The sequence below is a fragment of the Amblyomma americanum genome, chromosome 9 (assembly GCF_052857255.1).
Source record: "Amblyomma americanum isolate KBUSLIRL-KWMA chromosome 9, ASM5285725v1, whole genome shotgun sequence".
Taxonomy (NCBI): Eukaryota; Metazoa; Arthropoda; class Arachnida; order Ixodida; family Ixodidae; genus Amblyomma; species Amblyomma americanum.
In genome coordinates this window covers 23,675,054-23,698,049 of record NC_135505.1, presented here as the reverse complement: position 1 = coordinate 23,698,049, position 22,996 = coordinate 23,675,054, and the positions used below count along the sequence as shown (strand labels likewise).

The window sequence follows — 22,996 nt, the reverse complement described above, 5'->3', positions numbered from 1 at the left end:
CCGGTTGACTACGCTTGGAATGCCGTCTTTGTTGCTGTCGCACGACAACAGTGATTTCAGCAGCAGCTCAGACGAGGACGACAGTGCTGTCCACAAGTCTATGTTCGAAAAATGAGCGTCTCGTGGGACGGAGACCCGGGGTAGCGATCGATACAGGCTAAGCGGCGACCGCGATGCAAACTGTGTGCGGCCACGTGTGGCTAAAGGTAATCAAGGGACCTTACGTGCAGCTACTGTTGACATCAGCAGCGGTGCCGCGTAGTGGTTCCGGAAGTTACGTCCCCCTTCTGCCTCCTGAGTTTCCGCTCTAAAAACTCGCTGACCATTTGGCTTGACTAGTCTGGCTATGCGCTAAGAGCGAGAGAGGCTCCCACTCTGACAGATCCTTACCGGATCGCGGGAGCGACCAGTCAGCGGAAGGGGTCTTGCTCTGTTCGTGGCACTACCGATCCGGCTGCTTGAAGTGAGCTCGGGTTGTGTGTGTGAAGTGAGCTCAGGTTGTGTGTGTGATGAAGCAGTCGCATATCAAGCTATGACGGGCTGTTGTGTTCCCGGGTGTTCTGCCAGCACTAGAAAAGGACAGCGGCTATTTCGCTTTCCTCGAGGCAGTGCGCGCAGAAAAAAAGTGGGAAATGCAGGTCAAACGAGACGGCTGGAAACGAACAGACAACTCCAAAGTATGCAATGTAAGGCATGCGAAACGCTTCCATTTCAGAACAATATTTGCTGGGGCGGAGGCATAATGCACAACTGAAAAGTTGCGCATATATATATATATATATATATATATATATATATATATATATATATATATATATATATATATATATATATATATATATATATATATATATATATATATATATATGTATATATATATATATATATATTAGCAGACAAACAAATGAAATGAGGGGCTCGTTTGACAAACATTTTAAGGAAAACCAACAGTCCCCGAAAACCCAGGTGCATAGGGGAATTTTTCTATTTTTTTTTAATTTCTGGTGCCAATCAATTGCCTTTAAAGCAAATTATTTATGAAGCAGCAGAAAAAACAACCAAGCCGCCGGTGGGATCCGAACCCACGACCTCCGAATATCGCGTCCGGTGCTCTTACCAACTGAGCTACAGCGACGGCTGCCCAATCTGCTGCTTTCGTGGGTATTTATGTTTTTGCGTGTAAGCGAACCTTGAGAGTGTTCACCTCCAGCGCCTCGAGACTGTTCTTCGCTGCCTGGCCGCCACTGGCCTCCAACTTAATTTGAAAAAAGTGCCGGTTCGGAGCTCGGCAGCTCACCATTCTCGGCCATGTCGTGTCGAAGGATGGCGTTCTCCCGGATCCGGCCAAGTTGCGAGCTGTGGCCGAATTTCCAAAGCCAACTTCTGTAAAAGACCTCCGCAGCTTCGTCGGCCTCTGCTCCTACTTCCGCCGCTTTGTCCGCAATTTTGCCACTATCGTCGACCCCCTGAACAAGCTCCTTTCCAGCCACGACCTTTCGGCCTGGTCGCCAGCCTCTGATGAAGCATTTACGACACTCCTTCGCCTCCTCACCACTCCACCAATTCTGCGTCACTTCGACCCTCGTTCTCCGACGGATCTCCACACCGATGCTAGCGGCGTCGGCCTCGGTGCAGTAATCGCTCAACGCAAGCAAGGCTTTGACGATTACGTTGTCGCTTACGCTAGCCGGACACTCACAAAAGCTGAACCCACCTATTCTGTCACCGAGAAGGAGTGTTTAGCCATCCTTTGGGCGATCGTCAAATTTCGCCCTTACCTGTACGGGCGCCCTTTTGACGTTGTCACCGATCACCACGCCCTCTGCTGGCTGTCCTCTTTGAAAGATCCCCCTGGTCGACTGGCGCGATGGGCTCTGCGACTCCAAGAGTACGACATTCGCGTTATCTATCGTTCCGGCCGCAAACATGCCGATGCTGACGCCCTCTCACGTTCCCCTGTACCATATGACGCAGCGCCTTGTATATCCGCCCTGCCTTCTTTGAAGTTGGAGTTCGCTGATATGGCTTCCGAGCAACGCAAAGACCCGCGGATCACTTGCCTTTTTGATCTCCTATCTGGCCCATCGTCTCGACCTCCTTCCCGTGCTCTCCGTCGCCAGTCCCACCATTTCACCATCCGAGACGAGCTCCTTTACCGCCGCAAGTATCTCCCGGATGGTCGCAAGTGGCTTCTCGTCATTCCGACACATCTGCGCTCCCTCATTTGCTCTTCCTACCACGATGATCCCCTGTGCGCCCATGCCGGATTCTTGAAGACTTTCACCCGTCTACGACAGCGGTACTACTGGCGTGGGATGGCCCGTTACGTCCGCCAGTTCGTTCAGTCCTGCACCGCATGCCAGCGACGAAAACATCCACCTCGTCGACCCGCCGCTCCTATGCCCAGCGCAGCCCTTCGAGCGTGTAGGCATCGACCTCTACAGCCCTCTTCAAAGCACATCAACCGGGAACCGCTGGATCATCGTTGCCATCGACCACCTTACACGTTACGCTGTAACATCGCCTTTACAATCCGCTACAGCCCACGACATTGCATCCTTCATTCTCCATCGCATCATTCTTCGCCATGTTGCGCCCAAAGAGCTGCTCAGTGATCGAGGTCCGGCCTTCCTCTCAGAAGTTGTAGAAGCTCTCCTTCAGGAATGCAACATCGTTGACCGCACCAGCTCCCCCTACCATCCCTAGACAAATGGCATGGTTGAGCGTTTTAATCGCACCCTCGGTGACATGCTGGCCATGTATGTTGCTTCCGACCGTTGTAACTGGGACCACGTTCTCCCTTTTGTCACATACGCTTATAACTCCGCTGCTCAAGACACCACCGGATTCTCTCCGTACTTTCTCCTGTACGGCCGTGAGCCTTCTTGCACAATGAACACCATTCTACCTTACCGCCGTGATGCTTCCGAATTTACAACTCTTTCTCAAGCCGCAACTTATTCCGAAAAATGCCGACAGCTTGCCCGGTCCTTCACTTCTCACGCCCAGCAGCAGCAGAAAAGCACCCGTGATCCCCCTGCACTTCCTCCCGCTTACCTTCCTGACTCTTTGGTCTGGCTCTGGGTACCCTCCTCAGGTCCCGGCCTTTCCTCCAAACTTGTTAGCAAGTACCAGGGACCCTACCGTATTCTTCAGCAGACATCCCCCGTCAATTACCTCATCGAACCCCTTACGCCATCCCCTGATGATCGCCGCCGAGGCCGCGAAATTGTCCACACGACCCGCCTCAAACCTTACTACGACCCCGCCGTCGTCACATCGCCCTAGGCCGCCAGGATGGCGCCCTTCCGCCCGGGGAGAATTGTAAGACTGGACACGGGCTTTAGAATCTTCAGAGGCTGGCGTTCAACGGAGAAGACGACGAGAAGCGCCGAACACTGCGAAACTCGAGCGCCGAACACTCCGAACCTCGAGCGCCGAACGCTCGGTCGCTCGTGCGTGCTCTGGACTGAACGCGGTCTCTGATCTGTGCCTGGACGGTTCCGCTGGTTGTTCGTGACGCTGTGCTTATTACTGTGCTGTGCTTTTATTACTGTGCTTTGCTTTGCTGTGTGTGCTGTGTTCTTATTACAATATATATATATATATATATATATATATATATATATATTTGCTAGCATGTCAAGGTGTTGCATATATCTGCGTTAATAGTGAACGTACTGTTTATGAATTTACTATTGCATACCTTTTGACACGATACTCTAAGATTATTTATATTTATCATTCACTGCTTTTTGTCGAGCTGATGACGCCACTAGCCTCACATCTGACTGATGAAAGGCTCCAGTTCCTCGTATTACCATGCATTGCTTTATTTCAGCTTCATTCTGACCAAGACCGACATCAAGCCAATCGGCAGGATGGACGGCGCCTGCTTAAATCCACAGCTGTGCCAACGATTTTTGAATTCAGGCATAAGGAAATATATACTTTCTCAAAAGTAAACATTTCGACTCAGAAATGTCGGGTCACTGACCTCTACTTATGCTGATGCTATTTAAAAACTCTCCAAGCAGTGTCTTTGTGTACTGCGAAAGGATTCTATAACGAATGCTGATGGCATAAAAAAGTCGGAAGGAATAATAGTGACATTTTCTCGCTGATTTGGCCCATAATTCCTCCAGTTCAGATGGCGGAATAAAGCATGTCGGGTCCTGATCACGGGTCTCTGTTTGCTAGCTTATGCATGTCGTTCGAAATCCGATGAAGGGAACGATTTAAAAGCAAATGCGAAATTCAAGACAATTTCAGTGCTTTGTGTCCTCAATGTAATTTGTTTCTGCTTTTTTTAACATATTCAGCTCGACCTAAATACAGAAAGACGCCTTGTCAACAAACGTTCCCAGCTACCATTGTCAGTGATAGTGACCAGAGCTCATCAGCCGCAGAAGAATGCTGTTCTGAGAGCGCTGACAGTGATGTGAGCGAAGAGCATCAAGATGCAAGGGAGAGTGGAGCACGAACAGCAGATGTGTTTTCTATGTCCACAACTGAGCTCATGAAACAACTACAAGACCTTTAGAATAAGAACTCGATTTTTAGGGAACGATGCTCTCTGACTAAAAAAAAGCTGGAAAGAAAACTCAGAACTACAAAACGCCTTCAGAAAGATATGTCTACTTTGACCTCAAATCTCAGCTTTCTGAACGAAGATCAAAAAGTCACCCTGCAGAAGTACAACAGAAAGGCCTGTTCATGGAGCCCAGCGACAGTAAAGAAGGCTTTGCAGCTGAAGTTTGCTTGTGGCTCTACAGGATACGATTTTCTGCTTGAGCAAGGCATTCCGCTGCCGTCAAGGAGAACACTCTGCAGAAGGCTACGGCGTCTTCCATTTCAACTAGGCGTGCATGCTCACTGAAATATTTGAAATAATGAAGACCAAGGTATCCATGATGGGCGATATTGAAAAAGACTGCATATTGTTCCTGGACGAAATGGAGATCAGAAAAGGGCTAGAGCTAGATCACCGTTATGATGTTTTTCTTGGAACGACGACTCTGCCGGAGTCTGATCAAAGAGCTAATCATGCTCTTGTGTTCATGGTTAGAGGCATGAGCAGCAGTTGGAAGCAAGTGATAGCTTATCATTTTACAGGTGCTCACGTTTCTGGTGATACGTTAAGAGATTTTGTGTTTCATCTCATACGACTCTGCTCGGAGATCTCTCTTCGCGTACTCTGTGTGACCTGTGACATGGGTGCCTCTGTCACATATATTAAGGAGCCTAAATTAAATTTTAAAGAAAAAAGGTGTGAAGAAGACGACGCGAATAACCGAAGAATAAAGAAGAGGAAGAAGAAGCATTCGGTGAGCTGGAGGGAGATGATTGGTGGAGAAGCATTCGGTGAGGTGGAGAGAGATGATTGGTGGAGAAGAGAAGAAGACGACGACAAGACATACGCGGACTAACACCGATGCTATAAAAGGGCGAGTGAGAGCGAGGCCCGGGGGTGCACAGCAGAGAAGCGGAGGCTCCGGCGGGTCAGGGACACATCGGCTGGAAGAGAGCGACGCCGGCCGGCTACTGCTCCGGTGAGCTCGCGTTCTACGACTCCGCATCGTGGACTTCCTGCGTGCCTGAGCGCGTTCCGGGGAGTCAACGGAGGACGCTACCACCTGCTACGCCCAGGGGTATCTCCAGCGCTGTTGCCACCCATCCGGGTGGTGCCCCCAAAGCCAACAACACCGGCATCACCTCCACGGGCGCTTGGACCTGGAGCTTGTACGACGCAGCCAGCGACGCCAGCCCAAGCACGTCGAACGCCGCCTCGACGCCGGCTACGAGATCCATACAACGCCGGAGCCGCACCGAACCAACCGTGAGCACGAACACCGACCACGAATAGTAGAAAGCTAGTAGTAGACGCTGGTAGCAGTGTGCCCGGGTCATCTGTATTTATAGCATTTGTGTGTTGTGTTAGTTTTTTTAGTCTTACGTTCTAGTGTGTGTGTCACGTAGGGTGTATTAAATGTGCGTTTGTGTGGGTACACCCGTCGCCTAGTCCATTCTTTCGGTCCGAGTGTTCGGAGAGATCCGTGACAAAGATAAGTGGCGAGCCTGCCAGGATTCATTTCTTTTCTCTTTTTTGCTTTGTCTCAGATTTTTTCGATATCTCGACGGCAGAAAGTATGGATTTGGCAAAAACGTTAGAACTGGCGCTCAAGCTAGGGTTAAGCAAGGAAGAGGCGATGCGCCTCTATGACGAGGAGGGAAAGAGGAAGAAAGTGGAGGCAGATAGGCAGAGAGAGGAAAGGGCGCAAGCACGCGCAGACGCTCGTGAGGCAGAACAGCAGAAAAGAAGGATAGAACGGGAGAAGGAGTTTATTTTGTGGAAACAGGTGCATGTCGCGGGAGGATATGAGGAGATCACGGACAATGATCAGCGTTCCTTAGCGGGTACAGAATCTCCTAGACCGGCCAGAGTTTGTCCAAAAAAGCTGATGGCTCCTTTTGATGACTAGAGAGACGATTTGGATGCATATCTGCAACGATTCGAGCGGATAGCTTAGGGGCAAGGCTGGGAGCGCTGTGAATGGGCCACGGCATTGAGCACGTGTTTAGTCGGAAAGGCGCTGAATGTGTTTTGTAGGATGCCTGTTGCTGATTCCATGGAGTACGAGAAAGTCAAATAGGCACTCCTCCAAAGATTCAGGCTTACGACAGAGGGTTTTCGTGAGAGACTTCGCACCGCGAAACCTGAGGATTCGGAAACCGCTAAGCAGTTTTCTTTCAGGCTGACCAACTATTTGGATAGGTGGCTTGATATGTCAAACATAGAAAAGAGTTTTGAAGGTGTGCGTGACAAGCTGGTCACAGAGCAATTTTTAGCGTGTTGCAGCTCAAAGCTGGCGCTATTCCTGAAGGAAATAAAGTTGTGTTCGTTGGAAGAGTTCGCCGACACTGCTGACCAATTCCTCGAGGCTCAAGGGTTAATTAATTTGAGTAAGGCAAAGGAGGAAATTCAAAAGACCCTACAGACAGATGCGGCAAAACCAATAGCATATGGCAGTGCATATCAGGCGCCAGTAAGGTGTTTTCTCTGCGGCAAGGTGGGACACCGTGCAGCTGACTGTCGAACTAGTAGTGCTGCCCAAAAAACGCAGATTGGGTGTCAAGGTTGTAAGAGGAGGGGTCATACTCTGGATGAGTGCTGATACAGAACGCAGGACCGAGCTGCATGCGTTGTCGACTCTAGGGTAGAACTTGTCACGCCATCCGAAGTACCACAGCTGAAAGGAGAGCAAACGCCGCTGGAAAATGAGGCAGTGAGTGGGACACCCAAGTCGAAAGCAGGAATGCCAGTTGTGGTTGGGCAAACAGGGGACCGTCCTATATTGGTGCTTAGAGACGGCGGAGCCAACACAGTCTTGGTTCGTAGAAGACTGGTGAAGGACGAGGATCTTACAGGGGAAGCGTCGGACGTCACTCTCGTAGATAGCACAGTGAGGTACCTTCCTGCAGCCAGGATCCTAGTGTCCACGCCATATTATACTGGACAGGTAGTGGCAAAATGCGTAGACCAACCCATCTACAATCTCATCTTGGGAAACATTACGGGTGCAAGAAGCGTTGAAGACCCCTATCTAGAGTGGAGGATGCTCGACGGTGAAGAACATCCAAAGGAGGAAAAGCCTGCGACAGCTCAGACGGGTGCAGTCAGTTTTTCGTCGGCAGTGGAGGCAAGAGCTCAAGCGACAGCCCGAGCAACGCAGCGTCCGCTCTCTGCTCCTGTTACGATGTGCCTTAGCGTAACACCGGGCGAAATTGCAATTAGGCAAAAGGAAGACCCGAGCTTGAAGACTTGCTTCGAAAGAGTCGGGGAAAGAGTGAAGAGAAAGAAGAGTCGGACGTCATTCGAATATCAATTAGTAAGTGGTCTTCTGCACAGGGAGTGCATATTTAGTTCAGGAAGGCGGGTGCAGCAGCTGGTGTTACCCAGAGATATGCGAGAGACCGTGCTACGCTTAGGACATGACGCCATTATGGCCGGACACCAGGGTGTTCAAAAAACGGTGTCAAGGATCACCGAGGAGTTCTTTTGGCCGGGCATTCAGAGTGACGTTAAGCGCTTTGTTCTCTCATGTGATGTGTGCCAGCGCACAGTTCTGAAGGGAAGAGTTGGTCCCGTACCTCTGGGAAAGATGCCAGCCATTGACCTACCGTTTCAGCGAGTGGCTATTGACATTTTGGGGCCAATTTCTCCAGTATCCGCCAAAGGAAATATATATGTGCTTACTCTAGTTGACATGGCCACTCGTTATCCTGACGCTATTCCACTGAGAACTATTGACAGTATCCAAGTGGCGGAGGGTCTCGCGGATATGTTTTCGCGTTATGGGTTCCGGAGGGAAGTTTTGAGGGACCGGGGCTCGAACTTCACATCGGAACTAATGAAGAAGGTGAACCGCCTTTTTTCAGTAAGGCAGTTACTGACGATGGCTTACCATCCCATGTGTAATGGGCTTGTAGAGCGGTTCAATGGCACCCTCAAAAATATGATCAAGAAAATGTGCCAGGAGAGACCTACTGATTGGGATAGATATTTCCCAGCTGTTTTGTTCGCTTACCGCGAAGTACCGCAAACGAGTCTTGGTTTCTCGCCTTTCTAGATGTTATATGGGAGAACCGTTAGAAGTCCACTTGCAATACTCAAGTATCTGTGGGCTAATAAAGAGATTTCATCAGATCTTAAGACAACATACACATACGTGTTTGAGTTGCGGGATAGGTTGAAGGAAACATGCAGGTTTGCACATCAAAGCCTTGAAAAGGCGCGTGAACGCCACAAGGGATGTTATGAAAAGAAAACCATATACAGAAATCAGAATCCGGGCGACAGGGTTCTTGTGTTGCTACCCATGGATCATAATAAGTTAATGATGCAGTGGAAGGGCCCGTACCTTGTGACGTGGAAGAAAAAGGACATGGATTATGAGGTAGTGATAGGTGGCACTAAGAGGGTTTTCCATGTTAATATTTTTAAGAAATATGAAGAACGAGGTCCCGTACGGCGGTACGCCCCCAGGGCAACTTGTCCGGTAGTGGCCGAGGAGACAGGTGATGCTGCCCAGGTGTCCACGTTCAGTGGGAAGAAAAACGCAGGAGGGGATGAGGTACTTGAGAAGCCCAATTTGAATGCAGACAGAGGATTACAGCTCTACTGCAAATCAAGCGGGAGACGTTTTGGGATGGGCCAAGCAAAACTGAGGTCATATGTTACAAATTAGACTTGTATAGAGACAGAGCTAACTGGTCGGCTCTGGGTGTCTCTGGGATGTATCTTGTTGTTGCTGTGTTAATGTATCTCTGGGGTTTACCTTGTTGTTGTTGTTGCTATTGTTGGTGTTATGTGATTATACAAGAGTGTGTGTTGTGGACACGAACGTGTTTATTAAGAGGTCTCCTCGATTTGGCTGCACTTTCTGCACCAGTTCAGGAAGTGCGGCACTCTCGCCCTCGATTTGACAGTGCAGCTAGTGCCACCTGCACTTCGGCACTCGATTTGGCCTCGTGCTGCACGAGTTCTTCTGCACTGCTGCACTAGCCTCCCGGCGAATTCTCTTCTCGTGCAAGTAGTGCAAGGTGCTTGGCGCGCTCCTAGCAGACGGCTCCGCGGCCATGCTTGTTTTGTGAGCGGTGTTGAGACCATGCTTGAGAGTGCCGCGTACTCGTGAAAGACGCGGCATCTGCGCCGGGCCCTCACCAAACAGCTGAAATGACAGTGCGCGTATACGTGTGTGTATGCGCGCGCGTGTGCGCGTGTCTGTGTACGCGCGTAAGCGACTGGCTGGCATGGCGCACGTACGGAAGTACGTACTGCGTATGGGTCCGCATCTTTCTGTCCAGCCTCGCACGTCGTTGCTTACACCATTTCTCTTTTGTGTGCAATTATTATTATAGACGCAGCACGATGGAGCGCTTCCATAAGAGGCAGATTGTGAGATGTTTTATAATACGTGGGCGATCGCAACGTTTGTGGCTCGCTGCGACATCAGTACCTCCGCTTACGACAGCGACTGGGCTTTAGGTCGCCGTCAGCCTACACCTTCGCCTGCCACTTAGCCTCTGACAGTCACGTCGCCGTCACCGTCCGCCGAAAGTGAACGCGATTGAGTTCAAATATAGATCAGGCAACTCTTGGCGGACAACCGTAGTCACTTTTCGATAGGACGGAAGCAGCCTGAATCACGCGTATGGACTGTAAAAGATCGTCTCGAGCGGTAGACTGAATAACCTGTCTAATTAATTGTTGCCTCTTCCAAGTACCCGTTGAATCAGTGACGGTTGACCGGCCTGCGCCCCTTTAAACAACGCAACGGAATGAACGGTGTCAAATTCTTCACCACTTTTAGAATTAACAAAGTTCATAGCCGCTCCACGAGATGTGCCACTTGGAGCAAATACACAGCGTGCAATGCAGCTAGCACAATCTCGCGCATATGTGAAAACACGCGACAATCACCAACACGTACATGGCCGCAGCAGACGAAAGTTTCTGCACTTTTGCACTCGATTTGGCCGCTGCACCGACAGCACTAGTGTCGGGCTACACTCGCGCCGGAAGAACTGGCACTGCACTGACACGGCACTTTTGTGAACTAGTGCGGAAAGTGCAGCCAAATCGAGGAGACCTAAGGACTCTGAACGGACGGCGGCAGTGGTGTGTTAGCGTTCTGAAAACGCAGTTTGGCGTGCTGTGTTAGTGGTGTGCGTTTGGTGTGTGCTGGACATCTTCGGTGTGGTGTGTGCTGAGTGCAGAATCGCCACAGAAGATAGTCGGCTGGCTGCATGGCTTGAAGATGAGGGTGACGTGAGCAGTTTTTCATGGAAAAACTTTTGAGAGAGGGGGCCCTTGTCACATATATTAAGGAGCCTAAATTAAATTTTAAAGGAAAAAGGTGTGAAGAAGACGACGCGAATAACCGAAGAATAAAGAAGAGGAAGAAGAAGCATTCGGTGAGGTGGAGAGAGAGATGATTGGTGGAGAAGAGAAGAAGACAAGGCATACGCGGACTAACACCGAGGCTATAAAAGGGCGAGTGAGAGCGAGGCCCGGGGGGGAACAGCAGAGAAGCGGAGGCTCCGGCGGGTAAGGGACACTTTGGCTGGAAGAGAGCGACGCCGGCTACTGCTCCAGTGAGCTCGCGTTCTACGACTCCGCATCGTGGACTTCCTGCGTGCCTGAGCCCGTTCCGGGGAGTCAACGGAGGACGCTACCACCTGCTACGCCCAGGGGTATGTCCAGCGCTGTTGCCACCCATCCGGGTGGTGCCCCCAACGCCAACACCACCGGCATCACCTCCACGGGCTCTTGGACAAGGAGCTTATACGACGCAGCCAGCGACGCCATCCCAAGCACGTCGAACGCCGCCTCGACGCCGGCTACTGGATCCATACAACGCCGCAGCCGCACCGAACCAACCGTGAGCACGAACGCCGACCACTAACAGTAGAACTGTAATAGTAGACGCTGGTAGAAGTGTTTCCGGGTTGTGTGTATTTTTATTATTTGTGTTTTGTGTTAGTTTTGTTAGTCTTACGTTCTATTGTGTGTGTTACGTAGGGTGTATTAAATGTGCGTCTGTGTGGGTACACCTGTCACCTAGTCTGTTCTTTCGGTCCGAGTATTCTCCGGGAAGAGCCATGACAGAGTCGAGGCCGAATCAGCGGGCCCCTTAGCTTCTACAGTAGGCTGCTACAGTAGGCTGCTGAGTAGGCTGCTACAGGACGACATTCCGCCTTACTTGCCAGGTTATACGTGCGAAAGCGTATGCAGGGAGGAAAAAAGGGGAGGTGGAGTAGCTGTTTATATCGAGGAAAGTATGCGGTATGAAGTTCTAGATAACTTGACCAGGAGTGACCAAAACACAGAAAGCTTGTTTGTTAAAATATCTGATACGGCCATTGGAGCCATATACAGACCGCCATCTGGTATCATGTCCGATTTTTGTGACTATTTAGAAAGTGCACTGAGTTATGTTGGAGCCATTACAAAGTCGTTTGTTATTCTCGGAGATGTGAATATTGATACAATATCGGACAGCACGAATGCAAACGAATTCCGCGACATTATGCACCTGTACGCTTGCACTAATGTTGTGACAATACCTACAAGGGTGACTATTGATACCGCAACGTCCCTGGATATCTGTGTTACCAACATGAGTTGTGAGGATATTTCTGCTGGAGTCATGATATGCGACCTCAGTGATCACCTTCCAGTATTCTGCTTGGGACCCCCTGTGACTGGTAAATATAAAAGTAGCAAAGAAAATACCTGGTATCGCACAATTAATGACCAAAGCCTGCGACATTTTTGCAGCCTAATCGAGAAAGAAAGCTGGGACGACGTTTACAAGGAAACTAATGCTACAGTCACCTACAAAATGTTCCTGAGTAGGCTGCTACAGTGCTACGATGCAGCTTTTCCCTTGCGCGAGCATAAAACAAAACGAAAAAGAATGCGGAAACCCTGGCTGACTGTTGACTTGTTTAAACGAATAAGAAAAAAAAACAAGAGGTTTCATGCTTTTCTTAAATGTCGTGATCTGCAGTTACTGAAAGAATTTAAATCCTACAGAAACAAATTGATCTCAGACCTGAAAAAAGCAAAGATCGAGTACTTTCAGGCTCAAATTCTTCGTGCTCGCAACGACTATAAAAGGTTATGGGAGATGGTTAACGACCTAATGAACAAAAGGCGCTCAAGCCATTGTGTAACAGATATCACAGTCGATGGCGAACGTCTGTCTTATGATCAGCTTGCTGAAGAAATGAATCTTAGGTTCATTAGCACAGGGAAATATACAGGCCAACTTGCTAGCATGTCCTACTATACACATGCAAACAGTCCAATGAGCTCTATCTCGCTTTTTCCGTGCAATCCAACTGAAATTTGCAAAATAATCGGAAGCTTGAAAAGTGACGTAGCGCCTGGAGATGACGGTATAAAGGCTTTGCCAATTAAACATGTTGCAAATCATATTAGTCATGTGTTGTCCTATATAATCAACTTAATGCTTCTTACTGGGGAGTTTCCGGATGACCTGAAGATAGCTAAAGTAGTACCCGTGTATAAAGGCGGCGGTGCAACAAATATGAATAACTACCGGCCAATCTCTGTTCTAACTGTATTCTCAAAAATATTTGAGCGCGTCATTAATGATAGACTTAACAGCTTTTTTCAGAAACATAAAATAATAGCTGATGCACAGTATGGTTTTCAAGCAAATAAGTCTACGGAACAAGCTCTTATACATATAAAAGACAAAATTATTGAAAACATAGAGAAGAAACTCTTAACCCTTGGTCTATTTATAGATCTTCGGAAAGCGTTCGATACTGTGCAACATGACATATTGATAAAAAAGCTAGAGATCTGCGGGATTCGGGGCGTTGCGCTGAGGCTGTTGCAAACGTACCTGAAAGACAGATTACAGTATGTAGTCATAAACGATCGCACTTCGAGTAAAATGAAGATAGAACACGGCGTCCCTCAAGGATCAATTTTGGGGCCTTTACTCTTTCTTATATATGTGAATGATATAACTATGATACCAGGATCCCCCCAGTTAATCATGTATGCTGACGACACGAATATATTTTTTACAGGAACAACAAAAACATGCCTTGAAAAATCTGTCAATGATTACTTATTAAAACTTTCCAGGTGGCTACAAGCCAATCGCATTACTCTAAACACAACAAAATCTAAATACGTAATTTTTAAACCGACAAGCGTTAGGGATCAGAACCCTATTAGCATCAGATATGAAGGTAGCCTATTGGAGGAGGTCACTGAGCAAAAATTCTTGGGTGTATGGTTCAGCAGTGATCTGTCCTGGAACGCCCATGTTAGTTGCCTTAAGTCTGATTTATCACGGATCATTGGTTGTCTTTACAGAATCCAGCACTTGATTCCATCTTGGATGAAGCAGACATTATATTATTCTCTATTCTATTCTAGAATTAGTTATGGTATTTTAGTCTGGGGTACGACAACTGAAACTAATTACAAAAAATTAATTACTTTACAGAAGAAAGTGTTACGCATATGCGAAAATTATCATGGCGAAAATAGAGAACTAAGAACGCATCCACTTTTTTTAAAGTACAATATGCTGAGGGCAGACAAGGTATACTACTTTAAGTTGCTACAATGGATACATAAAAATCGCTTGTATGTCACATCCACAGACAGAATAAACTTGTACGCTATCACAGACCCGAAAATAGAGATGCCGAGGATAAGGACAAATTATGGTCGTCAAGCACTTTCTTTTCAAGTTATCAGAATTCTCAATAGAAGAGATATAAATATTAATTACAGTAAACCCTTCTCCACTTTCAAAAACGAATGTAAGGGAGCTCTTCTCTGCAGCGATGTCACCTATAGCAATCGCTGAAATTTCTTATGCGAGCAAGTTGTGGTCTATTTTTTTCTTTTTTTTACTGATTCTGTGTTCGCCTCTCTGTACTCTTTTTTTGTGTTTATATGTACATAATGTCTTGTTTTTCAGTAGGCTAGAACAAGCCTTAAGTAGAACTTTGTTATTTGATGTAGTGTTTCATGTATGTCTTGGTCCTTGTTTCTTATTTATATACTCATCGTACATTTATTATGCAAATTTTTTGTCACGTGCTTCTGTCTTTTTTTTTTCTGAGTGTGTATGTATTTTCCTCTGTATGTATTTTCTTCCGTATGTATTTTCCTCTGTATAACGCTTACATCTGGCCTACTTTTTTTTACCGGCCCGCCGGACTGTTATAATTTGTAATTTGTATGTTTGTTTGTCATGTAGTAGGGGGCTGAGGCCCTGTCAGGCAACATTGTGCCTTTAGCCTCAGCCCCTTCTTAGGCAAACGTCTAAGCAACAAATAAAAAGAAAGAAAGAAAGAAAGAAACTAGGCACACGTGAACTGTGCATGGAAACACCCAGACACACACAAAAGAAAAGGAAAAAGATGGCAAAATATCTGAGTTCGGGAAAGTGTCATGTGGGGTGTAAATTTGAATGGCGGGAGCATTTAAGGGAGGGTGTTCAATTGCCCCCCGCTCGGCAAGGTGCTTGAACTGGGAAGGTAGGGTGGGAAGGGGTGGGGGATGAGGAAATTTTTGTAAGCGGATGGGCGCTCATCCGCTCATCCTACCGACAGCCTTCCTCAAATAACTCCAAATCTTTTAAATTAAGAAAAATTGTGGATAAAAGAGTTAGGCACGAACTACATATTCATAGCCTAAAGGCTTATATTCAATCAAAAATCGTACCAAAAGGTTTACAAGTCTAGTTAACACCTTCAATGTGTGACCTGTGTGGAGAGGAGAAGGATAATTGGAATCGTATACTACAATCTGCCTCTTTAAATTTGCTTGTAGGTACCATTGCCCACTTCAAGAAGGCGTTGGTGGCTCTGAGAATAGAAGAGAGTCGTGCTCGACAACAAATTCCCCTTACCGCGCCTGAGGCCACCGAGCTTATGCTCTTTGAGAAAAAGAGAGCGACTGAGGTACGCGAGACCACACGCAAAAATTCATTCGAAACGGGGTTCCACACCTCGCGTGGTCAAATTCAATAACAAGCGAAAAAGAATCAAGAACGGAGGCAGCTACTAATAATAACCCCCTATTAAAGTACGCTCCAACAACAAATCCAATAGAGCGGCACAAACATCAACAGTTAAAAAAAACACGCGTAGAACGATCTGGAACGGAAGCAGCTACTAATAATCTTTTGGTTACAAGCACCGACTTTAGTCTCCAGCATAACATCATTAATCTATCAACAGAGGCCCTAACAAGAGAAAAAAGGTCAGTCCTCTCTCGTGGCCTTACATGTCGACATATGTTGTCCTGAAGCTACACCTTTACCTCCTGAAAGACTGTGGGTAGAAATTTCTCCTGACTGGCAGGCTTGTCCAAGACTGCTTGGAGGATTCATTTTCCGTAATCCGAATGCGGGCACCTGTGGCCAGCTCATATGATCTAAAAAATGCCCTTAAAATTGTGTCAGTGAGACAGTTTCTAAAGGTTCCAAAAAAATCTGGCTACGAAATTGACGACAGTGATTATCTAGCTGATTTTCTCTCCCCAGAAATACAGCATGCGAGGCAGTGAGAATCTGACGAAAATGAGGAAGTCATTGATGTCGATCTGCACCCAGTGTCTTCTATCGAGGGCGACATACTTTCTCATTCAGCAGGATTCTTAGTTAGGCCAATTTTGTCTACTGTGGAACATTGCTTGGTCTGCATGCGCATGCTGACCGCGGAAGAGCCCGGAGAACAGCACAAACTAGTTCAGCTCAAAGAGTTTGCACAAGGTGGGAAACATTTAGCTTACGCAAGCCAAGAAGTTCTGCAAATTGTTGAGCAGTGCGAAAGGGCATTAATTTTTTTTTCTGAAACAAGGGATATTAGTCTTGTCAAAGCCCATGAAGACACTAAGATAAATGATTATCTGTAGTGTGGCCCTCCCACAAGTTTCGTGCACACAGCACTCAGAAATTTTTCCAGAAACTTGTTGACCGTTTTGTGTCCCTTAGGCTTCATATTTTCGCACGATTGCTGAACACACCTGAACTTCCTGATCGATCCTATTGGAGCAAAACAGTAGCATGCGCAGGCCTTCAGTGAATACAAGTTGCCTTTTGTTTTAGAACGCCGAGCGGAATGTGTACATTCAATATCATTTATATTGTATATAAGTGGGTTATTCTTTGCTGTTCTGATATTTACGTGCTGTGTTTCACTCAGCAACACCGACTCCTATGGTCAGTGCATTTGATGTCCGCCGCATTCTGATGGCGAAAAGTGCGGAAGCTTGGAGTAGCGACACACAAAATATATCTTTTAATTTCGTTTTGCTGAAGAGGACAGGCTGCTCATTGCGAGCTGGCATTGCCTTGAACCTTCCCAAAAACAGAAGTCAAAATTTCATGGCGATTAAGAGGTGATTATGGCTATCACGCTCTTGTGCAAAGTGAATCATAGACACGCACAATTTAATTGTAGACTACGAAAGAAAACCACGCAGTAGCCGATTCAACAAAGGTGACCGTTTCACACATTTCTTGAAAGCAAGACAAATTATAAACTAACGCGAGTCAATTTTGTGCTACCATTGAACAGTGAGACTCCTACACAGTTCACTGGTCTGTTTCAACAACACCCCAAACACGATGTGAGCAGTGTATGTCAAAATCTTCTGAAAACTGTTATGCTTTCATATATTTATCTCTTATATACTACCACTGCGTTGTCGCAGTAGCAACACAGGAGGAAGTTAAGGCCCAAACATCCTCAAAAGTGTCGTTGACAGGAAAGCTTGATATTCTCGTTAGAACTGCCCGAGTGGCAGTGCTTGGCAGTTATGAAACTCCAGCTCTAAATAAGCAATTCTGACTGTTGGAAAAGCAATCGATATGTATAGTACCCGGGTGTACAGATAGCGCTGGAAATGTTACAACCGCTGTGAGAATGTAACGAATGTTCGCAAGGCGCCGAATTTCTCAGCAGATGAGCTGCGAAACATGACATATTTTAGCTTAACTAACTCCGTTTCACTGTTTTAAACATCTCTGGTACCACCTTTTCTGGATAGAACACCAGGTTTGCGGATTTTCACGCGGTAGTGGCAGTTTTGCCTTCCGAACGGCCCGCCACCGCATTGCGCTCTATGCAGCCGAACGGGAGAGTGTGACACAACGTGTTGCCGTCGCGGGCAGTGTCCTCACCCTGAAAGCGGAGGCGAGCGGGCGTCGAGACAGCCTAAAAAATACGTTGTCACTAGTCGTCTGCGCATTCTCTGAGTGAATGTGGAGAGATGGACGTCCACCTCGAACAGCGCATAAATTCTGTGTGAAGCTTGGCAACACAGCCAAACAGACGTATGAGCTCCTTCGTGACGCTTACGGCAACGAGACATTATCGCGGGCGCGAGTTTTCAAGTGGCACAAGAGGTTCGTTTCGGGGAGAACGTCGGTGGAAGACGACACAAAGCAGGGGCGCCCTTCAACCTCACAGAATGAAAACATCGTGGCTCGGATCAGGGAACTCTTACAGCAAGACCGCGCCATTACAGTCCGCATGCTATCAGAAGCTCTCGACGTTAGTAAGGCAACATGCCACACAAATTTTGCGTGAGAACTTTGGGAAACGAAAGCTGAATGCCAGACTTGTGCCGCACTCTCTCACACAGGACCAGAAGGACACGCAGGCATCAGTGAGCGCTGATTTGCTCTCCGAGGTAGAGAAGGATGCTGCATTCGTCGACAGCATCATTTCTGAAGACGAAACATAGTGTTTTCAATACGATCCTCAAACAAAGAGGCAGAGCGCCGAATGGCGGTCCACAAGCTCTGCGGTGTCGGGAAACGTGCGGTGGCAGAAGACCAAAACAAAGACGACGCTGACAGTTTTTTCGATGCCAGGGTTGTCATACACCACGAGTTCGTCCCTCAAGGGCAGACGGTAAATCAGGAGTTTTATATCCGCGTGCTCCAAAACGTGTGATGCACTGCGACACCGTCGCCCTGACTTATGGGCATCTGGACAATGGAGCCTTCTGCACGATAACGCAAAGCCGCACACTGCTCTCAGCGTGACAAAAATTTCTCGCCAAGCACAGCATTACTGTGCTTCCCCATCCGCCATAGTCGCCTGACCTCTCCCCATGCGATTTTTTCCTGTTTCCTCGTGTGAAGAGAGCCCTAAAAGGTCGCTGGATGGGGAGCGTGGAGGCCATCCAAGAAGCGCCGACAAAGGGACAGCCCTGCCAAAAGAAGCGTTTTGCAACTGCTTACAAGACCTCAAGAAGCGTTGGAAGCTGTGTATAGACTGCAAGGGAGTCTATGTAGAAGGGGTGCTCCATAAATGATTTAATGTTAAACGCATTTTTTAATGGACGCACTCTCGGAACTTTACGGACAAATGTTGTATATAGACGAACGCCATGCGTAGGAATGCCTGAAGTGGCGTTTCTCCGCTTGCTGTGTGCGTCATATATATGGCCGCTTGGTGATGGCACCCTATTTTTCTTGCCATCGTTGGGATTTTGTTTACCATCGTATATATGCCTTATATATGTCTTATATATGGGGCTGCGAACCCGCCAAGCCGCCGAGTGTTTTCTTCCGTAGCCCCTCCATCTGTAGCACCTGATCGAAAATAAAGATTTGATTAAATTTGACCTTCGAGTACACACACATACATACACACACTGCCGGGTTTCTTCGTAATGGGACAAGTAATTCTTTCGCATTAATAATGAAACTGGGCAAAAATAAAGCAATAGGACCAGTAATCTCTCACTTATTGGACTACACCTCAACCATGCCGCGAGGAAGCGAAAAAAATAAGAGAAAAAGAGGCGCCGCTGTGGAGGCATCCGGATCAACTATTTTGAGCACGTGAGGTTCTTTAACGTCATCTGACGTCGCACAGAACACAGGCAAAAGTCGTGCATTTCGCCTCCATCGAAACGCGACCGCTGCGACGGGGATGTGCAGCCATTACTATTCGGTCCTACTTGCGGCTGAATGTTTTCGTCCAGGATGACGTGACCGCGTCAGGTGTTTTTTTTTATTTTAGTTAACCTGGACGTTCTCGGTTCTTGTTTTGCATAAACCAGAGTAAATAATCTTTATATTATTATTAAATGCCATAAACCCTTAGGCAATGACGCCAAAATACGATACTTGTGACGGGCACCGACTAAGCTGTTTGAGCACAGTGAAAAAAAAGACTACGTTCAAGTGGCGCCGTAGCTAGAGAGAGAGGGTTTATTGACGGGAAAGGCAGAGAGGTTGGCCTGAAAAATAATATCTGGCCTGCTACTCTAAACTGGGGAACGGGAAGAGGAGAAAAAAGAGGACACGATGGGGGATGATGATGATGGGAGGAGGCAGATGAAAACATAAATAAAAAACAAGGCGCACTTTCTAACATCACAAACGCGAGGCAAGGGCCGTATCGCTTAAAAAGTGCGAGAGCAGCTAGCTGACTATTGTGCAGAATTATTTGACGGGCACTCACTCATTCCTTGCCAGTGCGTATAAGCCCGTCCTCCCATCTTTCCCTTGTTTTTCTGCTCTGATTGAGCTAGGTTTGCACGGGATGAGAAGCGGAATTGTGCTCACATTACGACAGTGGTAGTCCTTGTTGTATGACAGCTCAAGTCTTACGCTGCATGCTATAGTTCTTGTACAAGTCGATCGTAAAATAGCCCCTACCGATGCTCGCACAGCGGCACGCGATGGCAGTGTCCCAAAATAGGTTTGTTAAAAGTTATACTGCTACGATTGCTAGTTGCAACATGGTGGCCACCCTTCCGCGGTCCTGTCAGCAATGTATGAGTTTGTCTGCGTTGGCTTCAAGTGGCGTTGTTTCCTTGTCAGCACTCGATTCCTGTAGGTTGCCACAAGTTATACCGGGTGAATGTTTTAACAATTAAATATTTTGGTTTGAAACACTGTGGGAAATACGCCGCTGTGGTCAGGGTAAGTAGGTTATACACATATGCGGACATTGTGCACAAATTTGAGTTAATGAACGATTAGATAAAAACTTTTAAATTTATTTCAGAGCCCATGCGAGATCAGTTTTCAAATTATCAGGATCGGTATTCGGGTTCGAAATAACGAGCTTCAAAAATGTGCCTTTCAAAGCTCTCTCGTTGAGTTGGCTTTCCCGCGTTGCACGTTTATAAAATGGAGTCGCTCGCATTTCCAGCGCAGCAAATACCGATTGCCTTTGTGTACCTATGAAGCACAAGCAGCGAACGTTACTTCGGAGACAACAGACACTATACTTTAAGGCAAAATTTTATAGATGTGCAACGCACAAAGGCTAAATCGGCAATGTTTAAGAATGTATTTTTTGTGTCCGATATTCCGAACGACATTGCTGACTAAAAACATTTAAAAAATGGGTTCGCCTTTGATGCTGAATATTGAATATTTTTGAAAGTGTTCGCTGAAACACCCGGTATATAGCGTTCATTACCATTATGATTACCGGAAAGCATTTGTCTCAGTGGAAACCTCAGCAGTCGTGCCGGCATTGCGGAATCAGGGTGCAGAAGAGGCTTATGTCAAAATACCGGAAGATATCTATAACAGCCGCACCGCCACCATAGTCGTCCATAACGTCAGCAATAAACTTCCATGAAGGGTGTCAGGCAGGGAGACACGATCTCGCCAATGCTATTCACCGCCTGTTTACAGGAGGTATTCCGAGGCCTGAACTGGGAACAGTTGGGCATAAGAAATAACGGCGAATACCTAAATAATCTGCGATTCGCTGATGACATTGCCTTGCTTAGTCACTCAGGAAATGACCTGCAAAAGTCAAACTTCTCCGGTGCAACTCGTTTGCCTCGTGCAATTCGCGTTACTTCGATTCAAAAGAAGAAAAATTACTGCGCCATTTATTTTCTTCAAAACCCCCTTTTTTCGCTCTCACCTTCTTCTGCAGGGCGGCAATGTTCCTGCGTTCGCAGGGGTCAGCCTGCAGGTCGAACAGGCATGGCTTTCGCCGGGGTTGGCAGCTTTCGGCTTGCGGCGACCGTGCACCGCAGTCGACCGTCACCAGTGCGTCGCCGGCGCGCCGCGAGGTGCCGCGGCCCATCGACCACAGCGCCTTGGAGACGGCGCTGTTCTTAGCTGCCTCCGCTGTGTTCGACATATTGCCTTCGGCTGAACCACCGAGAGCTCTGGAGGAGCCACGCGTCTCGTACCTGCACTCGCAGGAGTAGACCGGTATCAATATTCTTGCCTTTCTCACCGACATGAGAAGATATATGCGTGAGTTGAAACGTAACATAAACTTCTACTATGACTACGTAAGGGAAGCCCTCTAGACACCCCTTATCCACCCAGCGGTACCAAAACCGTCACTCTGCATACTCCGCAAAATACAGATAAATACATACCAGAAGCCCCTGCCCGGTCCTTCCTACATCTTCTCAAAGCTACCTCAGCCACCTGAACTACTCTGAACTTTACGCAAACCTGGAACAATGTCTCGCCACATCCCCCGTCGCCATAAAATCACCTCACTTCAATAACTCACCCTGATCCTCCTGGAGTGCTTGGTTGGCGGCGGAGCAAGCTTGTTCCATCCTAGGCGACTAAAACTAACTTGCAAGACATAGTGGAGTCTCTGTCTCTCTCAGTCAATAGGCGGCTCAATCTGGCGTCCGTTTACGAGTATGTTGACAATTCAATCACAAGACGTCATTTTGGGTCACAAGAATAGCGCCGACCTACTATAATGGACAGTAATAATAATAATTGGTTTTGGGGGAAACGAAATGGCGCAGTATCTGTCTCATATATCGTTGGACACTTGAACCGCGCCGTAAGGGAAGGGTAAAGGAGGGAGTGAAAGAAGAAAGGAAGAGAGGTGCCGTAGTGGAGGGCTCCGGAATAATTTCGACCACCTGGGGATCTTTAACGTGCACTGAAATCGCACAGCACACGGGCGCCTTAGTGTTTTTCCTCCATAAAAACGCAGCCGCCGCGGTCGGGTTCGAACCCGGGTGCTCCGGATCAGTAGTCGAGCGCCCTAACCACTGAGCCACCGCGGCGGGCTCCTAATGGACAGAGAGCTTCTAAATTTTGATTTGAAGTAAGGCTTTTCTGTCAAGCAGCAGTATCGGACCATATCACGCATTAAAGACGCGAAAATGAAGCTTTGGGAAAAAATATTTTGTTGTTGCTAAATTCAGCTCATGCCCAAAAATGCGCAGAAGTGACCGCCCAGTAAGCGTCATACAGGGGTGACCTCTAAAGTCCAGTTAACAAGCGCTTCCTGTGTTGTCTTTTCCTTCTTGAGCAACAATTGATTCCAGCTCTCTTAGGGGGGGGGGGGGGGGGGGGGGGGGGGGAGGGGGGAGCTGGCAGGAGCTTACGAGGGACCGTCTGTTCTATGCCAGAATCTGGAAATTGAAAAATTGTTTTTTAGGAAAGGGAATTGC

The 22,996-nt window shown here is 47.5% G+C and overlaps 1 pseudogene across 1 annotated transcript in view; it reads right to left on the bottom strand.

The window, feature by feature from the left end:
* The window catches only part of LOC144103244 (arylsulfatase B-like), a 113,367-nt pseudogene that overhangs the window by 18,527 nt on the left and 71,844 nt on the right, over nt 1-22,996 (bottom strand). The window contains exon 11 of the transcript XR_013308279.1: nt 21,481-21,754. The product of XR_013308279.1 is annotated as an arylsulfatase B-like (transcript). The remainder of the gene's footprint in view (nt 1-21,480; nt 21,755-22,996) is intronic.